This window comes from Podarcis gaigeae (genome assembly GCF_964106915.1).
Source record: "Podarcis gaigeae genome assembly, chromosome: 11".
NCBI classification, from domain to species: domain Eukaryota; kingdom Metazoa; phylum Chordata; class Lepidosauria; order Squamata; family Lacertidae; genus Podarcis; species Podarcis gaigeae.
This window is the reverse complement of record NC_139687.1, coordinates 65,202,435-65,217,327: the sequence shown is the minus strand read 5'-3', so window position 1 is coordinate 65,217,327 and position 14,893 is coordinate 65,202,435.

The window sequence follows — 14,893 nt, the reverse complement described above, 5'->3', positions numbered from 1 at the left end:
ATGCAGGAGGAACTGTATAAAAACATCAGAATTTGATATTTTATGGCACGGTCCCTTGTGGAGGGCTCTAATTAGAACTGACAACAAGATAAGATGTGCTTTCAGCTTGGGACAATAAAATGGCATAAACTGTGGTGCTGCTGAAAAAGAAAGGAGCCTCCATAAGGCGGTGGAAGACAACCAAAGGACTAAAACGGGAATATTTCACACAAAAAACTGCATCTGTTCGCATGGATTTTTGTCATATATGGATCAACATTAAAGTGAAAGTGAATCTTTGATCTTTGCAAGCTTCCCCTAGGGCCCAGGGGGAGCAAGCTTGGATTCTAGGGGAATTATTAACTGTGGAATGTACCTGATGGCATTGCCTTCTATGGAAGACCTTTATTTGGATTTGGGAAACCCCAGCTCGTTAAAGAGACTTGAAAGACTGCTTTGAATTTTATTAAACATTGGAAAGTTGGAAGCCAGCCCACAGTTTTGGAGTTAAGAGCACGTATTAAAAGGGGGCCCTCTGAGGGGGGACAGTGCCAAAAACAATTGTTGAACAACAGAATGAATAAATATGGATTTGGTAAATATGATTAAAAGTCGCATACCAGTGATTGTCATGATGATAAAGGGTTAAGACTTCCGGTTGGCGCCAGCGTTTAATGGCTGCCCTTGCCTCGAGCTCCGAGGCAGGACTGCTCCGCGTGTTCGGGTCTGACCCGCTACGGCGAGCAGGGGACCCCTAAAATCACAGGCGCAGAAGCCTGTGAGCAAGGAGACTCGGTGGGCACCTTTTGCGCCCCCCGGTACTGTGAAGGAGCCTTTTTAAAGGCTCCGGAGCGGCATCGGGAGTGAGCGTGGTGCTGAGAGTCGTTACCCAGCCCGTGGAGTGAAGCCGCGTTGCCATGAACGGAGAGCGCCGATTCCTTCCTGAATCTGAGAATTGACTGCAACACCCGTGAGTAAGATTGAGGGACTGAATGGGACACTAAATTTGGAAATTTGACTGAAAACGGGAAAGGCATATGTCAGGACTGCCGCTAGGTCCCAGCTCACAGAGGACCAACGCCCAGTGGATGTTATATACAAAAGTCTTTATTAAAGTTTAGTTTCCATTTCCAAGCTCTGGGCGCGCAGACCCACGTCTCGACGCTAGACCGGCTAAGTCCCCTCTGACTCACTGCTCCACCCACACCAGTTTAAGATTCTAGCCCGGCTCCACCTCTTACGCTGTTCTTTCCTTCGCTAGGTCCTTCTGCCCTCTGGGGTTCCCTCCTTCCTGGACTCCTCTGACGCTGAGCCTCCTGAGTCTTGCCCCTACCTCCGGCGGGCTTTAGGACCCGGCTCCCCGCTGTGCCGCGCTCCTGTACATTTGAACTTGGCGCCCCCTGGAGCCCCCCTCGCTCTGGCCACCGGCGCTCCCTTCTGTGAGTCCTCCGATTCGCTAGAGAGGCTTGTGGAATAACTCTGGCCACTGTCACTGCCTGCGCCCCCCTCGTACTCCTCCTCCTCACTCTCCATTTGCTCCCCCTCCTGTGTCTCTCCTTCTGAACCCCTGACAGCATAAAATAAGGAAGTCTGCCTCCCCGAACTGCATGACTAACAAAGCAACGAAAAGAGTAAGCTGCATTTGAAAGGAAAAACCTTTTGCAATTTGTCAAACCTGACATCGGATCTAGATTTCCCCCCAACAGGCAGGAGAAGGGGGGAGGATAATCAGACATTGTTAACCTGCATGAAAATAATTGGGAAAAAAGATCTTTCACTGTCAAACCCCCCCTAAGTCGGGCTGCCAGAGCAAGGCACCGTGAAAAGTGAACTGTCAGATTAAACTGGATACAAAGTGGGGTCTCTGTCTGAAACAAAGTTACTGGACTATATTGAAAGTTACTGGTTATATTGAAACAATTGTGGATTTACAGAGTGAACTCTTGAACTTTTTATTCATTGCTCTATGTTCTCCCTGCTTCCTTTGTTACCTTTTTCCTTTGGATACAATTGAATGCTCCCTCTAGAGGGCCTAAAGAGAAACTGTTACATTGAGAAAGAAACAGTGGGATTTTCCACTTGCACCTTTTTCCTGTGAGAACGACCTTGAGGACATGAGTGGTTCAGATGAGATAGTAACCAGACTCAAAACAAAGCAAGCACAGCAGAAGAGAAGGGGCTCAACATCAGGAACAACACCAGCTGCACAGGAAAAGACAATAATAGCATCTATGGATCCTATGACACAGGCATTGTTAAAAATAAATCAATCTTTGGAGGCACTAACAAAGCAATCCACAGAGAATTCCAAAAAAATTGACAGAACTGACAGCAAGATTGGATTTGAACACAGCAAGCGTATCATCTAACACAGACTCTATAAATAGACTAATTCAAGAAAGTTCTGAGACACGAAAGATCGCGGAAAGTGCAAAAAATACTGCAGAAGAGACAAGGGAAAAGTTTGAACCGATTAGAAAAAAAGTAAATGAACATGATGCAGCCCTGTCTTTACTGGAACTACAGAGAAAGGAGAAAAACCTGAAATTAAGACTGGTACCTGAGAGTGAGGGGGATGACCTTGCGGAATTCCTTAGAAACAACTTCACAGAATGTTGGCATGAAGAATGGGAGGAAAAAGATGAGCTTGAAATAACAACGGCCTTTCGGCTTGGCAGGAGACAGGGGAAGAAACCAAGGGACTGCCTGATTACACTGAGATCCAAGGAGGAAAGAGATAAAATATTGAACCTGCACTATCAAAAGGCGCTGGTGATCCAGAATTGTCAAGTACAGATTTTTAAAGATATCCCTAAATATATTTTGGAGGTGAGAACCTTATTTAAAGACTTGGTCGACCTGCTGAAGAAAAATATCATTCCTTTCAGGGGGGAATTCCCACAAGGACTATCTTTTAATTTCAAAGGAAGGAAGATAAAAATAAGAACAATTCAAGATAAAGAACAGTTTCTGGGGAGATACCTGGAAGATCTACAGAAAGGGACGGTAGAGGAGAAAGAACCAACTGACATTGCTAACCTGTCATTCGGGCTTTTACCACCATCAGAGGAAGAACAAAAACTGGGAGCAGTTGGAGGAACAGATATTAAGTAACAAAATGTCTCTGCAACTTCTTAGCTGGAATTGTAACGGTTTGAACCTTCCCCGAAAAAGACGGCAAGTTTTTCATATTTTGAAGAGAGAACAATTAGACCTAATATGTTTGCAAGAAACCCACATTGCCAGAATACACAGGAAATTATTAATAAATAAGAAACTTGGACAGGAATTCATTTCATCAGATAAAGTGAAGAAAAGAGGCGTAGTGATTTATGCGAAAGAAAAATTGGTCCCAAAAATGATATTTAAAGATGAACAAGGGAGATATCTGGCAATTGAAATACAAGTTCAAGGAGAAAAAATTTTGATAGTTGGAATTTATGCACCAAATGAAGGGAAGGCCAAATTCTTTAAGAAGTTGCACGAGACTTTAATGGACTTCCTGGACTATAAAATCGTAATGATGGGAGATATGAACAGAGTTGTCTCCACAAACATGGACAAAGCACAGAGACAAGTGATATCTAAGGAAGGGAGACTACCAAAGACTTTTTTCGAAATGACTGAAACTATGGATCTGATTGACATCTGGAGAACAAGGAACCCTCTTGAGAGAGAGGGAACCTTTTTCTCTGAAGCAAAAATGACATGGACAAGAATTGACCAAATATGGGTTACTAGTAGCCTGGCGCCAAGAGTAAAAAAAGTAGAAATCTGCCCAAAAACCTGCTCCGACCATAACGCTATAAAGATGGAGATGAAACTAACAACAACTGGATCATTTAGATGGAGAATGAATGACACCCTACTTAAAGATGAAGAGATTCACAAGAAGGCCCAAAAGGCATTGAAAGATTATTTCGAGATAAACTTGAGAACAGATGTGGAGAAAAGAACAATTTGGGACGCAAGCAAAGCCGTGATGCGAGGTTTCCTAATTCAACAGAACTCTATAAAGAGGAAAAAACAAAATGAGAGGAAAGAAAAAATCTTAGAAAAAATGAAAGAAGGAGAAAAGAAATTGAGGTCCAAACCAAAGTCTCGTGAGATTCTGAGAGAAATAAAGTATCACCAGATGCAATATATGGAATTGATGAATCAAGAAATAGAATGGAAAATAAAGCAGATGAGACAAAAGACATTTGAATCAGCGGATAAATGTGGGAAACTTCTGTCATGGCAATTGAAAAAGAGACAGAAATTGAACACCGTGACAAGTCTAGAAATGGACGGAAAGATTATCCACAAACCTAATGAGATAAGTAATTGCTTTCAAAGTTTTTTTAGGAAATTGTATGCACAAGGGCCAGTCAATGAGCAAGAAATAGAATAATTTATTAGAAAATATGGTCTACCAAAAATTTCAGAACAAAGTAAAATGATTTTGAATGAAAAAATAACAGATCAAGAAATAGAGGGTGCCATTCAGAACATGCAATTGGGAAAATCACCAGGACCAGATGGTTTGACTGCTAGATATTATAAAGTGTTGAAGGAATGGTTGATGCAACCATTGAAGGAAGTTTGTAATGAAATTATGGAGGGGAAAAAGGCACCTGAATCGTGGAAAGAAGCTTTCATCTCACTTATACCGAAAACAGAGTCTGAAAAGAACCAGGTTAAAAACTACCGCCCAATATCTTTACTTAATGTGGATTACAAAATTTTTGCAGACATTTTGGCAAAAAGACTGAAGAGAGTGTTGATAGGGGAGATTCATAAAGACCAAACTGGCTTTCTCCCAGGGAGACATATGTCAGATAATGTGAGGAACATTATAGACATTTTGGAGTTATTAGAAGTTGACATTAACAGAAAGGCGGTTTTGATTTTTGTGGATGCGGAGAAAGCCTTTGACAACATTTGTTGGAGTTTTATGAAGAAGAATCTCCAAGGGATGGGGGTAGGCCAAGGTTTTGAAAACGGTATAGGTGCAATATATTCTAAACAAAAAGCAAAGTTAATTGTAAACAATGTGGTAACGGAAGAAATTCCTATTGAAAAAGGCACACGACAGGGGTGCCCAATATCCCCTTTGCTTTTTATATCGGTCCTGGAGGTTTTGTTAAACATGATTAGAGGGGACCAGTTGGTTAAAGGAGTTCAGGTCAGAGTTAGACACTATAAACTAAGAGCATTTGCAGATGACCTAGTATTGACTTTGCAACAGCCAGACACTAGTACTAAAAGAGTATTAGAGCTAATCGAGACTTTTGGTCAAGTAGCAGGATTCAAACTTAATAAACAGAAAACGAAAGTGTTAGGAAAAAACTTAACTGGAAATAACGAAAAAAGTGAAATACCTGGGGGTAAACTTAACATCTAAGAATGTGAATTTATTTAAAGACAATTATGAAAAATGCTGGTCAGAAGTAAAGAAAGACCTAGAAATATGGTCAAGGTTGAAACTCTCCTTGTTAGGCCGAATTGCTACTATCAAGATGAATGTATTGCCTAGAATGTTGTTTTTATTTCAAACCTTACAAATATTGGACAAGATGGACTGTTTCAAGAAGTGGCAGAAAGATATATCAAAATTTGTCTGGCAGGGCAAAAAGCCCAGAATAAAATTTAAGATTCTAACTGACGCAAAAGACAGAGGGGGGTTTGCCCTGCCGGACTTAAGACTCTATTATGAATCGGCAGCTTTTTGCTGGTTAAAAGACTGGCTACTTCTTGAGAATACAGACATTTTGGATTTGGAAGGGTATGACAATAGCTTTGGTTGGCATGCATATCTATGGTATGACAAGGTAAAGGTATATAAGGGTTTCAAAAAACATATTGTCAGAAAAGCATTATACATTGTCTGGATTAGATATAAGGATCTGTTGGAAAGTAAAACTCCCAGGTGGTTGTCACCAATGGAAGCTAAGGGGGTTAAAAAACTTAATATGGAATCTAAATGGCCAAAATATTGTGAAATTCTAGAATATGAAGGCGAAAGGGTTAAACTTCAGAGTTATGAGAAATTAAAGTCCAAAGTTAGAGATTGGTTACATTACCATCAGATAAACGAGACATTCAAACAAGACAGGAAAATAGGATTTCAGAAGGAGAGGTCAAAGTTAGAAACAGAACTGTTAGAACCCAATACTAAGAATCTGTCAAGAATGTATAATCTGCTGTTAAAATGGAATACACAGGATGAAACGGTGAAATCAGCTATGATTAAATGGGCACAAGACATTGGTCATGACATTATGTTTGCCGACTGGGAACAGTTATGGACCACTGGTGTTAAATTTACGGCATGTAATGCCTTAAAAGAAAACATAATGAAAATGATCTACAGGTGGTACATGACCCCAGTCAAACTTGCAAAAATCTATCATTTGCCCAATAACAAATGTTGGAAATGTAATGAGACGGAAGGTACCTTTTATCACCTCTGGTGGACCTGCCCGAGGATCAAAGCCTTCTGGGAAATGATCTATAATGAAATTAAGAAAGTCCTTAAGTGGACCTTTCCTAAGAAACCTGAGGCTTTTCTCCTGGGCATGGTTGGCCAATTGGTGCCAAAGAAGGACAGGACTTTTTTTATGTATGCTACCACAGCAGCAAGAATTCTTCTGGCAAAGTATTGGAAGATGCAAGAACTACCTACTCTGGAAGAATGGCAGACAAAGGTGATTGACTTTATGGGACTGGCAGAGATGACCGGCAGAATCCGCGACCAGGGGAAAAAGACAGTGGAAGAAGACTGGAAGAAATTTAAAATGTATCTCAAAAATTGTTGTAAAATTGAGGAGGGTTAGATGTCAAGGGGTAAGAAGTAGAGAATTACAGCTGTAACTAATAAATTAAGGAAAACTTAATGAAAGGGAATTAAATGGATAAATGGACTGACGGGTTGCTAAAAAATTGTAAAATAAGGATGCAGTGAAAGGGAGGTATGGGGAAGTCGGATGAAAGAAGGTATACGAAAATAAGATTGTGAAATTATACATGTTTGTTTTTGTTTTAGTTTGTCTTTATTATGTGTTGTGCTTGTCTTTTTTGTATGTGTTTAAAAAATTGAATAAAAAAATATTTAAAAAAAAAAAGATCAGAACTATGATATTGGGAATAAACAACAGAGGAAAATTCAAGAACAAGAATAAAATACCTTCTCCTACTAGCCAGAACATGGGCAGTCCCATTAAATTATTTAATTTGGAATGTATAATTGGCTTTATTATTTGTGCTATGATGTGGCAAGATTTGATATGTTATTAATGAAAAATTAATAAAAATTATTTTTAAAAAAACAACTTCCATAATCCCATGGTAGCTAGGAGTGATGGGAGCTGGAGTCTAGGGACATCTGGAGGCAATTTAGCTATCCCTGGAGTATGTAGTGCAGCTGAAAACGGCAATAACCTTGGAGAGCAGAATACACCAAGTGTGGCACCTAGTGGTAGACTAAAGCAGGCACGTACAACATGTTGATCGCAAGCCCCCAGTCAACCGCGGTTTTTTTCTGGTCGACCTCAGGGCCTTTCTCTGCAACCTTAGATGCAGCAGCAGCAGCCGCTGCCCGTCTCCACAGCAATGCAACTCTGAGCAGCGCTGTCAGTGCTGCCTCTAGGTCCCAGCTCACAGAGGACCAACGCTAAGTTGTTGTAATGTACAAAAGTCTTTATTAAAGTCCAATTTCCATTTCAAAGCCACAGCGTGCAGCACTACGTCTTGGACTCTAGATCGGCGAAGTCCCGTCTGAGTCTCCTCCCCTTTGACACCAGTTTAAGATCCTAGCCCTGCTCCACCTTTTCCGCTGCTCTCTCCTCCTCTGGGTCCTCCTGCCCGCTGGGGCATTGCCCTTTCTGGACTCTTCCGACGCTGAGTCGCTTAGCTCCTCCCCCTCCCTCCGGCGGGCTTTAGGACCCGGTTCCCAATCCTCATTCTCTGCTGTCCCGCGCTCCTGTACATTTGAACTTGCCTCTCGCGCCAACCCAGTGACCTTTCTCCTAACCGTTACACTACTTCTGTCACTGCTTCCCTCTTCTGGGATACTGGCCGGATCAGACCTCCCCTCCGTTGTCCGACTCTCCGATGGAGGCGTGGTCAGCTCTGCCTCGTCTTCTCTCCCTGGTGGGGAATGCACTGGCCCTGATACTTGGGACTCTTCCCCCCCACTATGCTCTGGTGGGGAAGCTGGTCCTGATCTCCAACTGCTGCTCTGGGAGTCCCTGCTGGCCCCTTGTTTCTGGAGTGTTCCCCTTGGGACCCCCCTTGCCCTGGCCACCGGCGCCCCCTTCTGTGAATCTTCCGATCCACTGTCATCTTCTCCTACGCTCCCCTCGGATTCCTCTCCCTCGCTCTCCATTTCCTCCCCCTCCTGTGCCTCTGCTCCTGAGCCCCTGACAAGCGCGCACATGGGGGGGACAGAGGGAGGCACAAGGGAGCTGGGAGAGGTCTGTGTGATGCTGTTGGAAGAGGGAAGGTGGGCTTATTGTGGCTTTCTCAACTGGGGAAGGGGGCGGCTGCTGGAGACGGAGGGAAGCGTGAGGAGGAGCCACGTGGAGGGAAGGAATAAGGGAAGGAGGGATCGAGATCAGGACCAGCTGCGTGGCCCCCTTTGACAGGGAGGTGGAGGGCAGGCACTATTGGGATCCACATCAGCTTAGAGGCTCCCTTTGACATTTGGGAGGGAGGAACAGCTTAGCAGCCAGGGCTGTCTTTTTCCCCAATTTTTTTTAATTGATTTTCCCATTTTTTTAAAAACAAACGAACAAATAGGCAAGCAAGCATAAAACACTGGTGATGGGGACCGCATCTTCTGTCATATCTGAGTGCAGCAGCCTACCTTAGAGGGTGCAGCATAGGCTGCCTGGCATATACTCTGGCTCAATAAAACCTCACTGGTTTTGCCATCTAAGACAGCTGCATCCCTTTGCCTAATGCTATGGCCAGGTCTGCTTTCAATCCCACCCTGCCTGCTCCCTAAGATTTTACTGACAACAGATATGCTCCTTGTCTGTATGCTGCAATTAACATCTGCTGAGCTAATTGACTTGGCAGGGAGCTTTTCTTGTCACCATCTTCACCCAGAAGTCCCATAGATGTTATATAGATGCTGAAGGGGAGCTGAAGGAAGCAGTGGTGTGTCCGCTCTTAAAGAAAACTTCACTAGATCCTTCAGACCTATCCAAGGACCGCCCAGTTTCAAATCTTCCATAACTGGGTAAGGTAATTGAGAGAGCGGTTGCTGAACAGCTTGGTAGGTTTCTGGAGGAAACATCAGCTTTAGATTCATTTCAGTCTGGGTTCCGTCCTGGTTTCGGGATCGAGATGGCTCTGGTTGCCCTAACAGACAACTGGATCGAGGCTGCTCATAGACAACTGGATCAAGGCTGGTCGGGACTGCTGATTCTTTTAGATTTGTCAGCAGCCTTTGACATGGTTGATCATGATCTTCTGGACCACTGCCTCACTGATGTGGGGATACAGGGCATAGCCCATAAATGGCTGTGCTCTTTTATCTCTGGTCGGGGACAGAGGGTGGCGCTAGGGAGGGAGATGTCGTTGCGCCACTCCTTGGTGTGTGGAGTGCCGCAGGGCACAATCCTCTCCCCGATGCTTTTTAACATCTTTATGCGCCCCCTTGCCCAGATTGTCCAGAGCTTTGGGCTGGGTTGTCACCAATATGCTGATGACACTCAGCTCTATCTGCTGATGGATGGCCACACCAACTCGGCCCAAGACACACTGACCAGATGTTTGGAAGCTGTGGCGGGATGGTTTTGTGGGAGCCGATTGAAACTAAATCCTTCGAAGACAGAGGTCCTCTGGCTGGGTCGGGATTGTATGGGGATGAGGGACCAACTCCCTTCTCTTGCGGGGGCCCAATTAGTGCCACTGCCTTCCATTAAGAGTTTGGGTGTAATCCTTGACGCCTCCCTTTCCACGGAGGCGCAGGTTACAGCAACAACAAGGCGACATTTTCCCACCTTTGCCGCATCAAGCAGTTGGTCCCTTACCTTTCCCACCCTGACCTGGCCATAGTGACCCATGCGACGGTCACCTCCGGGCTTGACTACTGTAATTCGCTCTACGCGGGGCTGCCCTTGAAGCTGTCCCAGAAACTCCAGTGGGTGCAGAATGTTGCAGCGAGGCTCCTCACAGGGTCTCTGCCATGGGAGCATATTCACCCAGTGCTTTTCCAGCTGCACTGGCTCCCAGTTGAGTATAGGGTCAGATTTAAGGTGCTGGTTTTGACCTTTAAAGCCCTTCATGGCCTAGGACCCTCGTACCTAGGGGACCGCCTCTCCCAGTATGCCCCACGGAGGACCTTAAGGTTCATAAATAGCAACACCCTAGAAGCCACAGGCCCTAAGGAAGTTACATTAGCTTCAACCAGAGCCAGGGCTTTTTCAACACTGGCTCCGGCCTGGTGGAATGCTCTTTCTCATGAAACCAGGGCCCTGCAGGATCTTATTTCTTTCTGCAGGACCTGTAAGACAGAGTTGTTCCGCCTGGCCTTTGGCTTGGAGTCAATTTGATTGCCTCCCCCTCTTTCTTTTTCTTTTCTTCTCCTGTGATGAGGTTGCATTTTAATTGTGTTAATGTTGTATTTTAATCTTGTTTTTAAGTTGTATTCATTCAACTCATTTTTATTATTGGTTGTTGGCCGCCCTGAGCCCAGCCTTGGCTGGGGAGGGTGTGGTATTAATTATTATTATTATTATTATTATTATTATTATTATTATTATTATTATTATTATTATTATTCTCTGTTTGGACTATCCTTGAAGCTATATTTGTCAGGAATTGTGCAAGAGCCTTGCCTCTGGACACAGCGAAAGTGGAACTTCCCTCCTCCAGAAGCACGTTCATCCCTTTCTCTGTCTTCTACCACCTAGCTACAAGATCTATTATTATTCAGATAAGTTTTCAATTTGCTTTGTTAGGATTTTTAATGGCCAATCCTGCAATTTTAAAGTTGATTTTTAAAAATCTTCTACTCTTGTCTCTTTTATTCAGTGCCAGATTAAACCCTTTGGAGGCCCCAGGCAGTGGAAATCTCACCCCCCTCTCATGTGCCCTCTTGTGGAATAACGTTGAACTAAGAAAACTTGATTGTACTGTAATTTTCTTTCAAGATCAAATCAATATTATTTTGATCTGTTGTCACAGGCCCCCTAAAAGGCATGGGGCCCATAGATCAGTGCTTACTCTGCCTACTTGATAATCTGGCACTGCTTTTATTGTTGTTTAAATTTGTTTTATTATACATCCCATTATGTTTTTTTTTAATTTATTTATTTATTTATTTATTTATTTATTATTATTATTATTATTATTATTATTATTATTATTATGATGTTTTCAAAGGATGTAAAACACCCTGAGTGCTGTTTCTACTGTGGAAGGGCAGGGTATAAACTTCAGTAAATAAATGGCTGCATTCTTTTCATAGAATAGTAGAAGATGGAAAGGATTTTGGAAGCTATTTAGTTGAATCCACTGCTCAAGCATGTCATGGCCTTTTCCTACTACAATAAAGCTTATTTAACTTTTTTTTTAAAAATAATATTTATTAAGTTTAAAGATTACAGAAAAAAGAAGAAAGAAAAAATGAAAAGTTAAACAAAACAAATCAATACCTTACAATACATAGAAAAAAACAAAAAACAATACAGCAAAACAAAAAGAAAAGCAAAAACAATTAAAAACACATCCAATATTTCCATATCTTTGTCTTTCATTTACTTGTTTCATCGACCTCCTCACACCTCCCTTTTTTGTATTCTAATTCAGTTAGCTATTTCAGCAAATCCTTTCCATCTTTCTCAATTTTTGTTCTATAATTTATCTTAACACAATCTAACCTTAATTTTTCCACTTTGGCCCATTGACAATCTATTTTTACTTAATTCTTTATAACATTTCTGCTAAAGCCAAATAACTTCATTCCAGCATCCTTCTAACATTCATTAATTTTGCAGTATTTCTGTAAATAAACTTTAAATTTTTTCATATCATGCGTAATTTTTATTAGTTTACATAAATCAAAATACAAGACAGACTATAATATTCCACTTAATATCACACATATTTTAAAAGTGACTTCCTTCAACCTTTCCACAAATCATCCGTATTAATAAAGGCAAATAATTCCGCATTTCTTATTTTGTAATGCCGTTAATCATTCTAGTTCATCTGTTTTTCTTTAGACATTACCCTTTGCTTCTTACAGAGCTCCCTTAAAACCCACTAGTGTTATCTGTCCATCGCTTAAGTTTTCCAGATATTTCGTAAGACTTTCCCAATCTTTTACAAACCTCTGGTCTTTTATATATCTGATTTTCCCTGTCATCTTATCCATCTCCACATAATCTAGTAATTTTGATCTCCAATCCTCAATTATCGGCAAACCCTCTAATTTCCAATTTTTAGCTAACAGGACCCTTGCTGCCGTTGTTGCGTACTGAAACAGCTTGTAGTCTTTCCTTTTTATCTCCCTTCCTACCAATCCCAGCAGGAATGCCTCGGGTTTTTTAACAAAAGTATAGCTTAAAATTTTCTTCATTTCATTATACACACTCTCCCAGAACCCTTTAACCTTTTGGCATTCCCACCACATATGGTAGAAGGTCCCCTCTCTTTCCTTGCACTTCCAGCATTTATTACAGGATCCGTACATTCTGGCTAATTTAACGGGAGTCATATACCAACGGTAGAACATTTTCATTAGATTCTCCTTAAGTGTCACACAAGCCGTAAACTTAAGATGTTGTTTCCATAGTTTTTCCCATTCTTCGAAGTAGATGTTACGGCCAAAGTCTTTGGCCCAGTGTGTCATTACCGACTTGACTTCCTCATCAATTAGATTCCAGTCCAGTAACTGATTGTACATTTTAGACAAAGTTTTTATATTATTTGCCAGGATCTCAATTTGGAATCTAGAGTTTTTATCAGCATATCCTTTATCTTTGATATCTTTCCTAAACATGTCATTTATCTGGAAGTAATGTAGCCAATCATAAACTTGGTTCTTGACCTGCTCGTACGGCCTCATTTTCCACTTTCCTTCCTCTTTCATGACCAGTTGTTCATATGTGGCCCAATTGGCCCTCATATTGGTCTTTTTAACGGACATAACCTCTAATGGTGACAGCCAGTGGGGTGTTTTAGGTTCTAGCACGTCTTTATACCTTTCCCATACCTCAATCAGTGGGCCCCTAAATATGTGATTTCCAAATTCCTTATGCGTTCTCCTCCGCCCATGCCACAAGTAGGCGTGCCACCCAAATCGATTGTCGTGGCCCTCTAAGTCCAACACTTCTCTGTCCTCCAGATTGATCCATGTCTTTACCCAGCATAGGCATGATGCCTCGTAATATAATTTCAGATCTGGCAGGGCAAAGCCTCCCCTTTCCTTCACATCCGTCAACAATTTAAATTTTATTCTGGGCTTCTTCCCCTGCCAGATGAATTTTGAGATCTCCCTATGCCAGACTTTAAATATCCTTGTACCTTTGATCACTGGGATATTTTGGAAGAGAAATAATATTCTTGGAAGTACGGACATTTTAATTGTGGCTATTCTACCCCAAAATGACAATCTGAGCCTGCCCCACGTTTCTATATCTTTCTTAATTCCTTTCCATACTATTTCATAATTATTTTTAAATAAATCTATATTTTTTGGCGTTACCCATACTCCTAGATATTTCACCCTCTTAGTCACCTCTAATTCCGTTTCTCTTTGTAGTTCTTCAACTTTGTCCTTGTGCATATTCTTAACTATCATTTTTGTTTTCCTTTTATTAAGTTTGAAGCCCGATACTTTTCCAAATTGATCAAATTCTTCAAGTACCTCTTTTGTTGAGTCTATTGGGTCTTCCATTGTTACAACCAGATCGTCAGTGAAAGCTTTAATTTTATATTCGTTCTGACCGACCCTTACTCCTTTTATTTTTTTGTTGTCTCTTATGGAATTAAGTAAGACCTCTAATACCATTACAAACAGTAGTGGGGACAGTGGGCATCCCTGTCTTGTTCCTTTTGTTACTATTATTTCTGCAGTCTCTACATTGTTTATTATGAGTCTTGCCCTTTGTTCTGTGTAGATTGCTTTTATCCCGTTGTAAAATTCAGTGCCCACTTCCATATGTTCCAATTGTTTCAGCAGGAAATCCCAGATTACATTATCAAACGCTTTCTCGGCGTCCACGAATAACAACAAACCTTGTTTATCGCACCTGTCTGTTAAGTATTCTATGATGTTTATTATGTTTCTTATGTTGTCTTTCATTTGCCTACCCGGCAAAAAGCCGGCTTGGTCTTTGTGTATACTTTCTACCAGAATGTCTTTTAATCTCTTTGCTAGGATTCCCGCAAAAATCTTTTAGTCTATATTTAACAGGGAAATCGGTCTATAGTTTTTGATCTGCTGTAAATCTGAGTCTTGTTTAGGAATTAATGTGATCAATGCCTCCTTCCACGTCTCTGGTAGTTCTCTTTCTTTGAGGATGTTATTCATTACTTCTTGCAATGGGGTCAGCAGAACTGGTTCCATCTCCTTATAGTATCTGCCAGTAAACCCATCCGGGCCTGGGGCTTTCCCATTTTTTAAGTTCTTAATTGTTGTTTTGATTTCTTCTATCTCAATTAGAGCGTTCAGCTTCTCTTTTTCTACTGTGGAAATCTTATTGATGTTCTTAGCTTTTAAATATCTCTCTATTTTCCTCATGTTATTCCTTTCTGTGTTTTTGAAGAGTCCTCTGTAAAAGTCCAAAAAGGCCTTCCTTATTTCATTGGGCTTATTTATCTCTTCTCCTTCTACCTCAATTTTGTTTATTGTATTCTGCTCCTTCCTTTTTTTTAATTGCCAAGCCAATAGCTTCCCAGATTTATTAGCATATTC